Source organism: Aethina tumida, chromosome 7 (assembly GCF_024364675.1).
Source record: "Aethina tumida isolate Nest 87 chromosome 7, icAetTumi1.1, whole genome shotgun sequence".
NCBI classification, from domain to species: domain Eukaryota; kingdom Metazoa; phylum Arthropoda; class Insecta; order Coleoptera; family Nitidulidae; genus Aethina; species Aethina tumida.
Window position 1 is genome coordinate 8,429,214 of NC_065441.1, and position 14,786 is coordinate 8,443,999.

At 25.6% G+C, this 14,786-nt stretch overlaps 5 long non-coding RNA genes across 6 annotated transcripts; all 5 read right to left on the minus strand.

Moving 5' to 3' along the window:
• Positions 1-4,228: 4,228 nt before the first annotated feature.
• LOC126266171 (uncharacterized) lies at positions 4,229-5,294 on the minus strand. Its single transcript, XR_007548643.1, has 2 exons — positions 4,913-5,294; positions 4,229-4,561 (listed from the first exon to the last, which is right to left on the minus strand). It is a non-coding gene; the product is annotated as an uncharacterized LOC126266171 (long non-coding RNA).
• A 603-nt stretch (positions 5,295-5,897) lies between these two features.
• Positions 5,898-6,775, minus strand: LOC126266169 (uncharacterized). The gene is made up of 3 exons (XR_007548640.1): positions 6,722-6,775; positions 6,223-6,660; positions 5,898-6,098 (listed from the first exon to the last, which is right to left on the minus strand). It is a non-coding gene; the product is annotated as an uncharacterized LOC126266169 (long non-coding RNA).
• A 1,092-nt stretch (positions 6,776-7,867) lies between these two features.
• Positions 7,868-8,237, minus strand: LOC126266170 (uncharacterized). Its single transcript, XR_007548642.1, has 2 exons — positions 8,172-8,237; positions 7,868-8,104 (listed from the first exon to the last, which is right to left on the minus strand). It is a non-coding gene; the product is annotated as an uncharacterized LOC126266170 (long non-coding RNA).
• Positions 8,238-11,153: 2,916 nt separating this feature from the next.
• Positions 11,154-11,559, minus strand: LOC109598552 (uncharacterized). Its single transcript, XR_002191495.2, has 2 exons — positions 11,435-11,559; positions 11,154-11,380 (listed from the first exon to the last, which is right to left on the minus strand). It is a non-coding gene; the product is annotated as an uncharacterized LOC109598552 (long non-coding RNA).
• A 700-nt stretch (positions 11,560-12,259) lies between these two features.
• Positions 12,260-14,062, minus strand: LOC109598551 (uncharacterized). 2 transcript variants are annotated; one of them, XR_007548641.1, is made up of 2 exons: positions 13,947-14,062; positions 12,260-12,482 (listed from the first exon to the last, which is right to left on the minus strand). It is a non-coding gene; the product is annotated as an uncharacterized LOC109598551 (long non-coding RNA). The 2 variants fall into 2 exon arrangements; XR_002191494.2 differs by lacking the exon at positions 13,947-14,062 and adding an exon at positions 12,554-12,597.
• Positions 14,063-14,786: the final 724 nt, after the last annotated feature.

The window sequence follows — 14,786 nt, forward strand, 5'->3', positions numbered from 1 at the left end:
TAACCACCCACAGAAAAGAAAAATGGTCAAATGATGGATCGGAAATGCTACCACAAAGGCAAACAATGGGACCGTTTATTATCTGATTTTTGTTGCATTATGGGCAAAAATCTTGTCACATGGCCTAACAACTTCTTTAAACTGGTGCACTTCTTCCAAACCTTGGTTTCATCCAATCATTCCTGTTTCAGCATTAAGAAGTGGATTTTTACTCCAACTAGCCAATTTTAAACAGCGTGTATTGATTCAAAACTTAATGAACGGATCTAGCTAATTAAAGGAAAAAAATGAGTCATTCCATCTCGTGTTTACATCTTATAACAGGTTGCTGACAACTACATATCAATAAAAACTAAAAACAAAAATAAAAAATTACAAGTAAATAATGAAGGAAGACCGTGTTTATTATTTACAATTAAATTCAAATATCCACTTCATTTCCCAGCCTAATTAAATCCCGTATTGAAATGAAACAAGTCGGACGTCGAGTTGTCGGTTGTCGTTAGGCGGGACATTGCCAGAAGAAGTTGGTGAAGGAATGGAAGCAGCGAACCGCACCGCATTAGCATAACACAGCTGTTTGGGGAGTTTAATGGTGAATTTACGACGCAGATGTTTTGATTGAGGCCGTGTAAAAGTAATTAAGACGTGGAGTGGACGTGGCGGCACATTATCCCATGAATTATGGCTGTAAAGAGCGTCCAAGTTATTATTTATACATGCAAATTACTAATTACTTACATCTACCTGGCTGCCCCGCCACCAATTCAGTCTCCTGACGATCGTATTTTTTCCGTTCTCCGGCCTTTCATACAAGCGGCATACTAATTTTGTAATTTGTTAATTTTTTGTTTAAAGGATGGTTTTTACACATATTATATACAGATAAGTAAATAGTAGAGAGAACAGTTGCTATTAATTAAACAATTTAATTATACTGCTATAAAACAGAAAATAATCAAATGATAATCAAAGAAAAGAACAAAAAATTAATATTGTGCCTAACGAATATATTTAAAAGATACTTTAATTCGTTAGAATTAAGAAAAACAATATTTTTTTAATTGCAATTTTTTTTCATTTTTCTTTTTATTAAAAAGTAGGATTGAAATTTAAAATAATATATTGTTATATTTTTATTTTTCTTAAAAATATGATCAAAATAATTATTTCACAGAATTTAATTTAATTTATTTGTAATTATTAACAAATAATTTTATAATATCATAATTTTTAAAATTTTAATATTATTTAGATTTAAAAAATTTCTAATAAATTTACTAATATATTTTTTAACCATTAAAAATATCTACAGATTCTTTTTTATAAAATAATATATCTGAATTTCTTAAATAATAAAAATTATACCATACATTACTTATCATGCAATTATAAATAATAATGAATAAAGAATAATCAAAAAATTGCAAAAATGTAAAATTATCTTAAACAAATATTTGACAAGACAAGATAATTTGTCAGAAATAAAAAAAAAACAATAGTTTTTAATTACCATTTTCTTTTTTTTCATTTTTCTTTTTATTAAAAAATAGGATTGAAATTTAAAATAATATCTTGTTATATTTTTATTTTTCTTAAAAATATGATCAAAATAATTATTTCACAGAATTTAATTTAATTTATTTGTAATTATTAAAAAATAATTTTATAATATCATAATTTTTAAAATTTTAATATTATTTACATTTAAAAAATTTCTAATAAATTTATTAACATATTTTTTAATCATTAAAAATATCTACAGATTATTTTTTATAAAATAATATATCTGAATTTCTTAAACAATAAAAATTATACCATACATTACTTATCTTGAAATTATAAATAATAATGAATAAAGAATAATAAAAAAGTGCAAAAATGTAAAATTGTCTTTAACAAATATTTGACAAGACAAGATAATTTGTCAGAATTAAAAAAAAAACAATAGTTTTTAATTACCATTTTCTTTTTTTTTCATTTTTCTTTTTATTAAAAAATAGAAGGATTGAAATTTAAAATAATATCTTGTTATATTTTTATTTTTCTTAAAAATATGATCAAAATAATTATTTTACAGAATTTAATTTAATTTATTTGTAATTATTAAAAAATAATTTTATAATATCATAATTTTTAAAATTTTAATATTATTTAGATTTAAAAATTTCTAACAAATTTACTAATATATTTTTTAATCATTAAAAATATCTACAGATTATTTTTTAAAAAATAATATATCTGAATTTCTTAAATAATAAAAATTATACCATACATATACTTATTATGAAATTATAAATAATAATGAATAAAGAATAATCAAAATAGTGCAAAAATATAAAATTATCACCATTTTCTTTTTTTTTTCATTTTTCTTTTTATTAAAAAATAGGATTGAAATTTAAAATAATATCTTGTTATATTTTTATTTTTATTAAAAATATGATCAAAACAAATATTTCACAGAATTTAATTTAATTTATTTGTAATTATTAAAAAATAATTTTATAATATCATAATTTTTAAAATTTTAATATTATTTAGATTTAAAAAATTTCTAATAAATTTACTAATATATTTTTTAATCATTAAAAATATCTACAGATTATTTTTTATAAAATAATATATCTGAATTTCTTAATAATTATACCATACATTACTTATCATGAAATTATAAATAATAATGATTAAAAAATTATCAAAAAAATGCAAAAATGTAAAATTATCCCTAACAAATATTTGACAAGACAAGACAATTTGTCAGAATAAAAAAAAACAATAGTTTTTAATTACCATTTCCTTTTTTCATTTTTATTAAAAAATAGAAAGATTGAAATTTAAAATAATATCTTGTCATACTTTTATTTTTCTTAAAAATATGTTCAAAATAATTATTTCACAGAATTTAATTTAATTTATTTGTAATTATTAAAAAATAATTTTATTTTTTATTATTTTATCATAATTTTCAAAATTTTAATATTATTTAGATTTAAAAAATTTCTAATAAATTTACTAATATATTTTTTAACCATTAAAAATATCTACAGATTATTTTTTATAAATTAATATATAATTTCTTAAATAATAAAAATTATACCATACATTACTTATTATGAAATTATGAATAATAATAAAAGTAAAAATGTAAAATTATCCCTAACAAATATTTGACAAGATAATTTGTCAGAATTAAAAAAAAAACAATAGTTTTTAATTACCATTTACTATTTTATTTTTCTTTTTAAAAAAAATGGAAGGGTTGAAATTTAAAACAATAATTTGTTACGCTATATTTTTTATTAGTTTTTAATAATTATTTATTATTATTTCTATTTTATACTTCTTAATTATTTGTAGCATCAGAATAAACAAATAAATTAAGTAATTCGCAAGCTTGTCTCTTTCTTTTATTTTTCTTTTAATTAAAGAAAATCAGTAATTTATATAATTACCATTAGACAAATTTAACCACTATTAAGTTTTTCTTCAATTATTTTCTATTTAAAAAAGGTAGAATTTAAATTAAAAAATAAATTTTTCTAATGAATATTCCAGGAAGAAATTTTGCCAGAACTAACACAAACCTATAATTTTCTCTAATGAATATCCCATGGAGAAATTTGGCCAGAATTAACACAAATCACATAATTTTCTAATTTTTTAATTTTTTTTTGTAATTAAAAAAAATTTCTTATTTCTTTAATTTTTCTGCGCATCCCTATTGAAAATCCTTCGAAGAAATTTTGCCAGCACCAACACAAACCCACTAATTTGAATAATTACCATTAAACAAGCTTAACCACAATTTAAATACACATTAATCCCAAAAATAAAATTTACAACACTTTCTGACAAATTTCATAAATAAATTTATTGTGGGGTGACGTTCAACACCAAAATCTATTAAGTGGATGCCAAAAGGTAACCATAATGATGGGGTAGTAAAATGATAATAAGTTGGCGGTGTAATTTATGGAAATCTTTATTGCTGTTGGTTTTCAATAAAGAGTTAATGTGTTCAAAAATATTTTATTGGTAATTTTGGGTTTAAAGTTAAATAAATGTTTTCCAAATTGTATGGTCTGTTTATGAAAATTTAAATATTCTGTCCCTGACTGTATTGACATAAATGCCACAACTACCATAAAATATTTGGAAAACTTCGAATAAATTAATGAAACTTCATAATCAACTTTAGGTCTCATCGAAAATAATCAACAACAAATTGATAAAAAATATCTTTTTATTAATTTTTTAAAGTTTACGACACAAAGAAATTTTTGGGGATGGATAATCCACGTTCTGTAGAGTCTAACTAAAACACCGATTAACTACACCCCAAAAGCAATATTTTTAAATAAATCATTTGGTGCCGGCTTGTTCAAGTTGGGGTTTACCAATGGACTCCGTGGCCGACAACACCGACGGCTGGAACTCCAACGGCAACGGCACCCCAACGCGGAGCCACCACTCCAACGTGTCCCACACCCACAACGGCGGGAGCGATGATGCTGGCTTGGACGGCGGCCAAGACGAAGAGTACGACAAGGGCAAAGATCTGGAAGTTAATTCATTTTCCAATTCTATTTGTACTCAAAACATTTAAATAAATATTTCAATATTGATTCCGAAATTTTTCCAATCAAGTTAACTTTGTAAACCATTGAAATAATTCATTCATTTCACATTCATTTTAAGATATAAATGTTTTGCTGACTAAAGTTTAACGTGGTAACGTTTTAAGAATTTTATCGAACAAATTTGTCATACTTATTCACAACATAACAATTTTCAATATTTTCATAAAGTATAACTAAAATTTAACTAAAATGTGATAAATAACTTTAAACAATTATTCACATTTGAGAAATTTTAACTAGATTATTGTTAAACATAACATTGAACTTACCATGGATTTCATGTTGAATAGTTGTGTTTCTTCTAGATAACAGAATATCACTGATTTGTTTCACCACGCAGCAAACTATTTATACGAAAACCCTTTTCTTACTTACAACTGCACTGCAATTATTGTGTTAAATAACAAGTTCATTTCCATACATTTTTTCATTCAGTTGTAAAGGATATAGTATTTGTTCTGAACACTCCGCCGGTTTATCAATAAAAATGTTAATTAGTTATTGTCAAGTGGTTGTGGCAAATGCAGTACATGTATGTTTATAAATGAACTGCTTATGTAATTAATGCATTCAATTAATTAATCGAGGATAATTAACGAGGTATTAACGGTATAATTGCAATGGAATTATACAAAAGCAATATCACTAATTTTTAACTTAAAAATATTATTACTTTAATATGTTTTATATATTTATAGAGTTGAATTTATTGATTACAGTAATTAGTAACATAGAAAATTAAATTAAAAAAATAATTTCCGGACTAATTTAAAATTATTCTTTTTAAGTAAATTAAGAAGTAAAGAATAAATATCAGTTTTCTTTTGTCCTGTCCCTTATTTCGAATAGATACATTTATTATAAACCAATGAATAAATTATTCGATTTTTCTGTTTTATAAATAGCTTTTAAAATAACATGAGTGCAATTACAGAGAAAGTAAAATAGTTGTGTGTGTGTAGTTGTTCGAATACTTAATCGATAACATTGACATTGGAAATAACGTTTTACTGTCATACATGTGATCTGTATATAGCAATGAGATTAAATCGAATCCATGGTTTAATTACATGCAGTTTTTTTGCAAATATATTTTAATAAATTAAAAACAGATGTTATTTATTTAAAACTGTATGCTTTGTTACTAATGGAATCGTTGAGCTCTTTTTTATCATGTGTTTTAATTATATTATTACAAAGGATTATTCAATAATAAATTAAAAGGTCGGTTTGAATACAACTGCAAATTATTAATCCTTTTTATTTCTATTTTATTATTTAGTAAAAGGATGAATATATTGTTGTTTAACCAATATATCCATGACCAAGACCAACTGGTACCCCATAAGCAACTGTTCTTAATGGTGCTAAAACTCCTGTAGCCACCAAACCTGGTGCAACAATAACACCAGCATGACAAGTTAGTACAGCCATACAAACAAAAATAAGTAAAATCTGGAAAAAATTAAAACCATGTACTCTATACATCAAAAACATATCATTATTATAGAATTTCCTGATGACTTTTGTTTTAAGTTGTTTATAATTATAATATAATAATAATAAAATTAATTCTTACCAGTATTTTTAACATTTCGCACAAAACTGATATTGAAAGTCAAGTTCGTTTCATATTTATAGTAAATAATCACCTGCGGCAACTAGATATATTACTTATGTCTTCAAACTATCAAATTTCTTCCACGTATCACTTCATCACTAAGAACAACAAATCATGAATTGTATAAACGTTATAACATTGACTCACAACAAAACATGTAATTTTATCAATGATTTATTGGTCTGTAATACGGAAAACAATCGGAATTTATAGAAATTTTGTAATTGTAATTATATTTCTTGTTGTTTAACCATGAACAACTCCATGTCCAAGTCCCCAGCCACCAACAGCAACGGCTGGTGCCAAAACTCCGGCACCAATGATTCCAGATGGTTGTGGTTCTGGCTCGGCCAAAGCGGTAGCTACGAGGGCCATCAAGGCTACGAAAACGAAGATCTGGAAAAAAGTACAAGGAAGTTGTAACGAAGACAAAGTCAAAAGGGTTAGTTATACCTACCAAGTATTTCATCATTTTGGATGGGTGTTGACTGTTTTACTGTTGAGATAAAACTGATGGTGGGATGTTGCGTCAGGTCTTTATTTATACTAGATTTTTACCACTTTGAAAGTGTTAAAAAAATGATTGCATCAGAATATGCAAAAATGTTATGAAAAAAATATTATAATTTTCTTTATTATAGATATGGTGTAATTAATGCTTCTTTGAAAAAGTTTTCTGTCTCTTTTCGGTTTTATGGTTTCTCGTATTCTCCTTCTTTCACATTTAATATGTGCAAAAAATTTCAAAAAATTCCATTTGTTAGATCAAGATTTAAATACTAAATCATTTCGTAACTTTTAAACTGAAAATTATTTGCTTCAGTTATTTCAGTTGGTATAAATCTTAATTATTAACATCCAGTCTATAAGAACATTTTAATTCTTAATTAATTTACAGTAAGACTTGTTGCTAGGTTAGTTACGTTAGTTCAATTTAATTTTATTTATGTTAGATCAGATATGACTTTTTTTTCTCACAAAGCTGTAGTTAAACAATTTTTAATTAAGCATTTTTACACAAATTGTAAATAATTATTTATATTTTTGAATGACTTGAATTTCTGCTGTTATATTTGTTCTTTCAAAATGTATTTATTATATTATGTTAAGTAACTACGTAAAATTTTATTTATCATAAGTTCATTATTTTGTATTTGTTTCAAGTTGCATAGTAATATATTCTGATTATTCTTATGAAAACATTTTAGTTAAGTAGATTTAGTTAAAGTTTTCCTTAATTTTTCAATATTGGAAAATCTACATTTTATTTTTAGATAATGATTTAATAAAATTTTGGATATATAAAAGTACATTTTTTCACTAGTTCCAGAATGACTATTATTTGTAAGTTACTATCTTTATTCGTATAATCTTTAGTTCTTACATTAAATGATGCCCTGTCTGAATTTAGAGAGAGACATCATGCATGACAGAGACAGTAGAAGTCTGTCCTAAAGTGGGAAACTTACTGCCTCTATTGTACATGATGTCTCTTTCAGGATTCAGATGGATCAAACTCTTTTCGTACTGTATATTATTTACTGGTGGTCAATTAATCATTAGATAGCTTCATAAATGATAAATAATAAAACAACACAAATAATTATAATTTTCTAAAGCCTATTTATTGATCGGTAACATCGGAGACAATCCGGAAGATTGTTATAATTTTCATGATTTAACCATGTACGAGTCCATGACCACCCCAGCCCCATCCTCCTACAGCAACGGCTGGAGCCGCGGCCAAAATTGGAGCACCGGCAATGATGCCTGATGGTTGTGGCTCTGGCTCAGCCACAGCAGTAGCGATGACGGCCATCAAGGCGACGAACAAGAGAATCTGAAAGAGAATTAAAAAAAAATGTGTATCCAGATTTGGTTAAATTGCTTTATAAAATTTTACGTACCATGAATTTCATCATTTTGGAGTTGGTGTTGATAGTTTTAGTCACTGGATAAAACTGATACTGATTAACTGAGTTTGAGCAGTATTTATAGTTCTATGTGAGAAATTGTGAAAGTATTACAAGAATAACATAAAAAAATGGTGTAAATAATTATAGGTGTATAAAAATACACAATGCTTGTTCGTATAAATAATGTAAATTAATTTTTTATCATTGGAAACAGTAGTTCTCTTGATTGTACTTACTTACTACTATCCGTGTTGCCAACCATCCGTATCTACATAATTAACATTGGTGGATTCATTGTAATGTTTTAATTATATATTATTACTCTTTGATGTAGTGTTAAATTTAATAATTCACCTAAAATAGATTAAAGTGTTATTTTTTATAAAGTATATTGATTTTCTATAATTATATCTTTAGTTTTGCTAGTAAATAATGTACGGAATAATTCAAAATAATTAGTCATAAATAATTTATTATTTAATTCATTGCAACTTATGTATTTTGAATTATTAAACTCATTTGTGAATTATAATTGATTTACTTAAAAATGAAACAATATAAATATTTGCATATATAGAGAATAGTTAAAAATATTAATTAAATGATGATTAAATTGTATATTTAGTTTAATTTTCCTTAAAAATGGTATAAACTGAGTTTTAAAAGTGTTAAATGAATATTAATATAACTATGTATATGCCATAATTATTTTATATTTAATATGTTTATATAATGAAATCATAAATTAATATTTATGAGATAGTTGATAGATCATTTATGTTTTTGTTTTTAGATTTTTACATATTTAAATCGATATATTAGTAATGAATAAAATACATAAAAGTTAGCTTATAGATAAATAATTTATTATCTAATTTATGGCATTTTATGTATTTTTTAACATTAAATTATTAAATTGATTTGTTAATTATAATTGATTTAGTTCAAAAAGAAAGAATATAAATACATATTTGCATATGAAAAATGGCTAAAAATTTATTAAATGATTGTTAAAATTGTATTTTTAGTCCAATTTTCCTTAAAAAATGAGTTTTAAAAGTATTAAATGAACATTAATAATTTTAATCACAAATGAATATTAATATGTAAATATTTAATTTATCATAACATATTATATAATGAATTTCATAAATTAATAATTATAACACAATTCTATACTACTACTTATTTTAAATTAACGATTTTACAAAAAAAAAAAATATTTATTGGTAATAAATGAAATACATAAAATAAATTTAAATATTCAAATTTTTGTTCAATAACATTTTGTATCGTTTACTGTAATTGTTAAAATTAAAAGAAACATTAATGTTATAAAAAATAATTATTATTGTAATTATTTATAAGTAATTTATTGTAAATATTTGTAATTACATTTTTTTTTTAATTTTCAGATAAAACTTGTATTTTCAAAAAATATTCAGAATAATTTATGACAGATTAAATAATATTTTTTAATTTATTATTATTATTATTATTATTGTATTATATGTTTAAATTTCTTATATATTTGAATTTGACACATATAAAAAAACTCATTTTAATTTTATTTTGAAAATTTTATTATTATTTTCAATACGATATTGTACTAATTAACATAATTAACCGAGGATAGCACCGTGTCCCCTCAATCCCAAACCCAAACCACCGACAAGTGCTGGTCCAGCAACAACAGCTGGAGCTGCGACGGCGACCGGGGCGGCTACGGCCACTGGGGCGGCGGCCACTGCCAATGGAGCGGCAAGGATGCCACTTGGTTCGGGGGTGGCGAGGACGGAGAATACGGCCATGAAGGCAACGAAGGCGAATACCTAAAAAATAAAAATTGTTGATTGTTAAAAGATGAAGAAATGATATTTCTGTGATGTGAAGACAAGTTTAGAAACCTTTTTAGTGTGTGAAACCAGTGTATATAATATTACTGAGACTTACCAAGAATTTCATATTGATGTTTGTTGTTTTACTGCTGGGATAAAACTGATATCGTCTACAATTCGTCTCGAGTTATTTATAGGTCGAACACTTGTACTGCTGATGTAGTGTCAGGTGGTGTTACCCTCAATGTATAATGTGACACGTAACCAATATATCCTTGAACTAATTGGTAAATTTTAAAAATGCAGGATAAAACGTGTATTGTTTTGTAGGCCTAAGATTCTGATGCAAACGGCTCGAGAAATAAGTAATGCCGATTGTACAGATGTTAATTTTAGACTCGTGTTTGAAATTATGTAATTGTTCCTTAAATTTAAAACTAAAAACATCTTTAATATTTCATATTAATTGTCATTTATTCCATTGATTGTGATGTTTAAAAATGCATTGCTAAATATGTATTATGTGGTTTTATTTTTTTATGTTTCCATAAATTATTTTTTTATTACTACATTGAATATTTTAATTTTAATTTGATATATTATTACAAATTGTATTTTTTTATATGCATAATTTCCAAGTTTTTGGCAGCCTTTGATATTTTAAGTCTTAATTATTTAATAATGATTAGAAAATAGGTCATATTTTTAAAAGTACAATTAAGAATTAGTTCAAAAAAATTAATTTTTTCAAAAACATATTTAATAATTTATATATAATACTAGTAATTATTATGTATAATTATTTTTATTAAAATTTATTAAATTAAAAGTTTTCCTTAATACGAAGTTTTGAGTATATTGTATAAAAAATCAATTAATAATAACATATATAAAATTAATGAAATATTTTATAAATATATGTGATACTTTCTAATATTATTGTTATAAAAAGAAACTTTACTACTTTTTTATATTTTGATATCTTTCCACTAACTCTTTTGTTTTATCTTTTGTCTTTTATTCCTATTGTAATGTTTATTAATTAGTTATTGTGTTTCTCCTAACCATCATCACTGTAACATTAAATATCAACTGATGTAGATAGACAACTATCTTAAAAGAAAAATCGTAAATGCATTTTCAAAATTTTATTTATCTAGTTTCTACAAGTTTGGAAGTTTTAGCTGGAAAATATTTTTAACCAATAATAGCACCATGTCCACCCAATCCCAATCCAAGACCACCGACGGCTACAGCTGGGGCAGCGGCCAAAATTGGAGCTCCAATGATTCCGGATGGTTGTGGTTCTGGTTCAGCAACGGCTGTGGCGACGAGTACCATCAAGGCAACAAAGGCGAGAATCTATGAAAACGGTAAATTATTCCATTTTCCAAAAGTACAATTAATTAATCTTACCAAGAATTTCATCATTTTGAATGCTGTTGATTGTTCTGTTGACAATAAACTGATACTGAGTCTTCGTCCAGCCTCATATTTATATGGTTTTCATTGTGTGGTCAGGATCATGCAATTTTTCAAACGATTGAATAACGTGTAACACTAAACCAGTGACACTGATTTAATTGGTGTCATAAATTACTTTTACCCGTGGTTTGTTTATCTGTTTCTTTGTGATTAATAAATAATTAACAAAGAAGTTGAAACACTAAATTCGTCTGATGCAGACTTGAGGATGCTACCAAAAAATAACTTATTGCAATAGAGAGGAGAAAAACATGTCAACCAGTGTGAGGACAATATGTGGATAAGGCTAAATTAATGTTTCATATATCACCAAGTCTTCTTGGTGTCATTAGTTATTTTTTTTGTTTCTTTTTGAATTTTGTATGTATATATTACATTCTTGTGGTCGATTTATATTATATCCACTGGGTTTGAGATTACACTTCGTTCGTTAAATTAGTAAAAACATTTATAAACATTTGAAATTTATTTACTGATAAAAGGATATCGTTGTTTTATATAGTGCTAATGGAAATGATGATTGATACCTATTCAATTATATTCAAGCTTTTCATTCATCTCATCTTTGAAAAAAACATGTAAAAGTTTAATTTTTATTTAGATATCATTAAAATATTTACCAGTTATTAGATAAGAGAGGAGATTTAATTTAAATATATTCTTGTTTCTCCTTTCAGTAAAATTTTTGTTCAATTCTTTGGTATAATTTAGATACACCCATTTTATAAATGGGTAAAAAGAAAATAAAAAACAAAGTTTACAATTTTTCTAAAGTTTATTCTTCTACAAACTACACATTTACAAGATTCTCATAGCAAATTTCTTAACCAAGGATAGCTCCGTGACCCAAACCCAAACCAAGTCCTCCAACAACGGCTGGTCCAGCCAAAACAGTTCCTCCAAGAACTCCAGATGGTTGTGGTTCTGGTTCAGCAACGGCTGAAGCAACGAGGACCATCAAGGCGACAAAAGCAAGAATCTAAAAAAAATCATAACTTTTAGCATTTATTGATTGAATAAAATTAAAAAAAAAAAGAAAAATAACCTTACCAAGAATTTCATCATTTTGAATGTAGTTGATTGTTATGTTCACAATAAACTGATGCTGAGTTTTTCTTCGTACCCCATATTTATATTGGTCCCAAAATGGAGTCGGGATCATGCAATTTTTAAAACGATTGAATAACATGTTAGTTATTTAAATAGAGATTGTTTTGTTGATATTTTTCTTTAATTTATTTGCATAAATATATTGCATCATTGGCGTTTTTTTCTTGTATGAAATGATATAAATATGGCTAAAGCATTTTATATTAATCAATAGCAAGAGGTACTTTGATGTACCCGCCAAGAATCTCAGGAGTACCAAGTCCACCATATATGGGTGTGCTGAACTAGAAGACGCAAGGCTGGCAAAGATGCTAGCCCCCTGTCAACTGAGTTTGGAAGAGCAAGACCAATCTGAGGAAGATAAGATCTTCCTGGGGAAGGATTGGAGTTACGGAGTTGGATCCGTTAGCCTACTGCCACTGGTTTGTGGAGGGGTACTGAGCCCCAGGACCACGATAAGGTGGATACATCCTGGGGGGATAAAATAATAGAAATACTGTTAAAATATTTGATATGGACTAATAAAACTCATATTTAAAAATTCTCACTATTCTGGTATAGCAGTACGCAGTTAAGGAACTGGATAAGATTGGGATAAATTAACCGAAAATGAAAACAAAATTGTCATCTCTATCTGTTTTATTCTTTGTAGTTTTTCTAGATTCGCATTCTCGTTGATTTCCTAGCATATATTTTTTTTACTCTCTCGAAGCACCCTTCTCATAGATTTATCTTTGTTAATAACAGTTAATTTTAACGAAAGACAAATAGAATGCAAATAAAGTTATATTGTTATTAGTATTGAACTTGAGTTTTTTTTATTTCTAAGTAAATTAAAAAAAATTTTATGATTTATGAAAATTACAATATCAATCGTTAATATTGTCAAATGTGACGAACATTTTTGCCATTCTATGACTTTAGAATCAGGAATTTTTAATTCCATTCCTCATTTATTTTCTTTTCATGAAAATTCTAGAAAATGTTTGTAAATGAGAAGTCCTTAATCAGAACAATTTCCAGTTTCTGTTTTTTCTGGTTAATAGTTTGATGAAATAAAAATTACAAATAATGTTATACAAGTTTATTTCTTTATTAGTTACACTTTTAGAGTTTGTATCAGATAACTGTTTAACCAATAATAGCTCCATGTCCAAGACCACCAACAGCAACAGCTGGTACTCCCAAAACGGCACCTCCAATAATTCCAGATGGTTGTGGTTCTGGTTCAGCAACTGCTGAAGCTACGAGCACCATCAAGGCGACAAAAGCCAAAATCTGAAGTAGAAGAAGTTTTCATATGTGACATCACTATAAAAAGATTAAGACTTACCAAGAATTTCATCATTTTGAATGTAGTTGATTGTTCTGTATACAATAAACTGATGACAATTCTTACCTCGCGACCATATTTATACTGGTCCCATTGTCGGGGGTCGGCATCATGCAATTTTTATAATGATTGAATAAAGTGTAGATAAATTTATGCTGTTAATTACAGTGATTTAATTGATTTAATTAAAAATCTTTCACCTTAGTTTGTTGACGTCTTCTCTTTACAAGTTTTATATGTTACTATGTATTGACTATTTAAATAATAAAGGTATTTTTTATGGTGTTACATTAATAATAATTTACCTAATCTTAAAGAATTTTTGGATTGTCAAAGTAGTAACACATAAAAAAAGATATTTATTAATTAAATATTAATGTTTTATTATCTTTATTATCTTCAATCTCTATTCCACCTAGACTAAAGCTCTATGACATCATCTCCTCATCTAAAGAATAATTCCTTTTTTGAAGAGGTATAGTCGTATTTTTTAGATATGTAACTATTTATTCTGGATTTTTTAATTTTTTATTTATTAAATTAATTAATAATAATAAATATCTGTGTTTAACTCATATAGGAAAGTAATCCTAAAAGTTGGTGGTGAGATTATGGTAAAATTTTATTTTTCGTCTACTTTACTCTTTAATATTTAATATTTTTTATTTTCCGGTTTCTAATTTTTATTATCATTTAACTTGTTTAATAAACTACCCTTCAGTTTTTCTTATTTTTTTGTTATTAAACTTATATCAGAAGTAACACATTTTTAAACAAGTCAAAATAAAGCTACTGGGACATATTTAAATAAGTTTACATATTTGGAAAATTAAAACATTA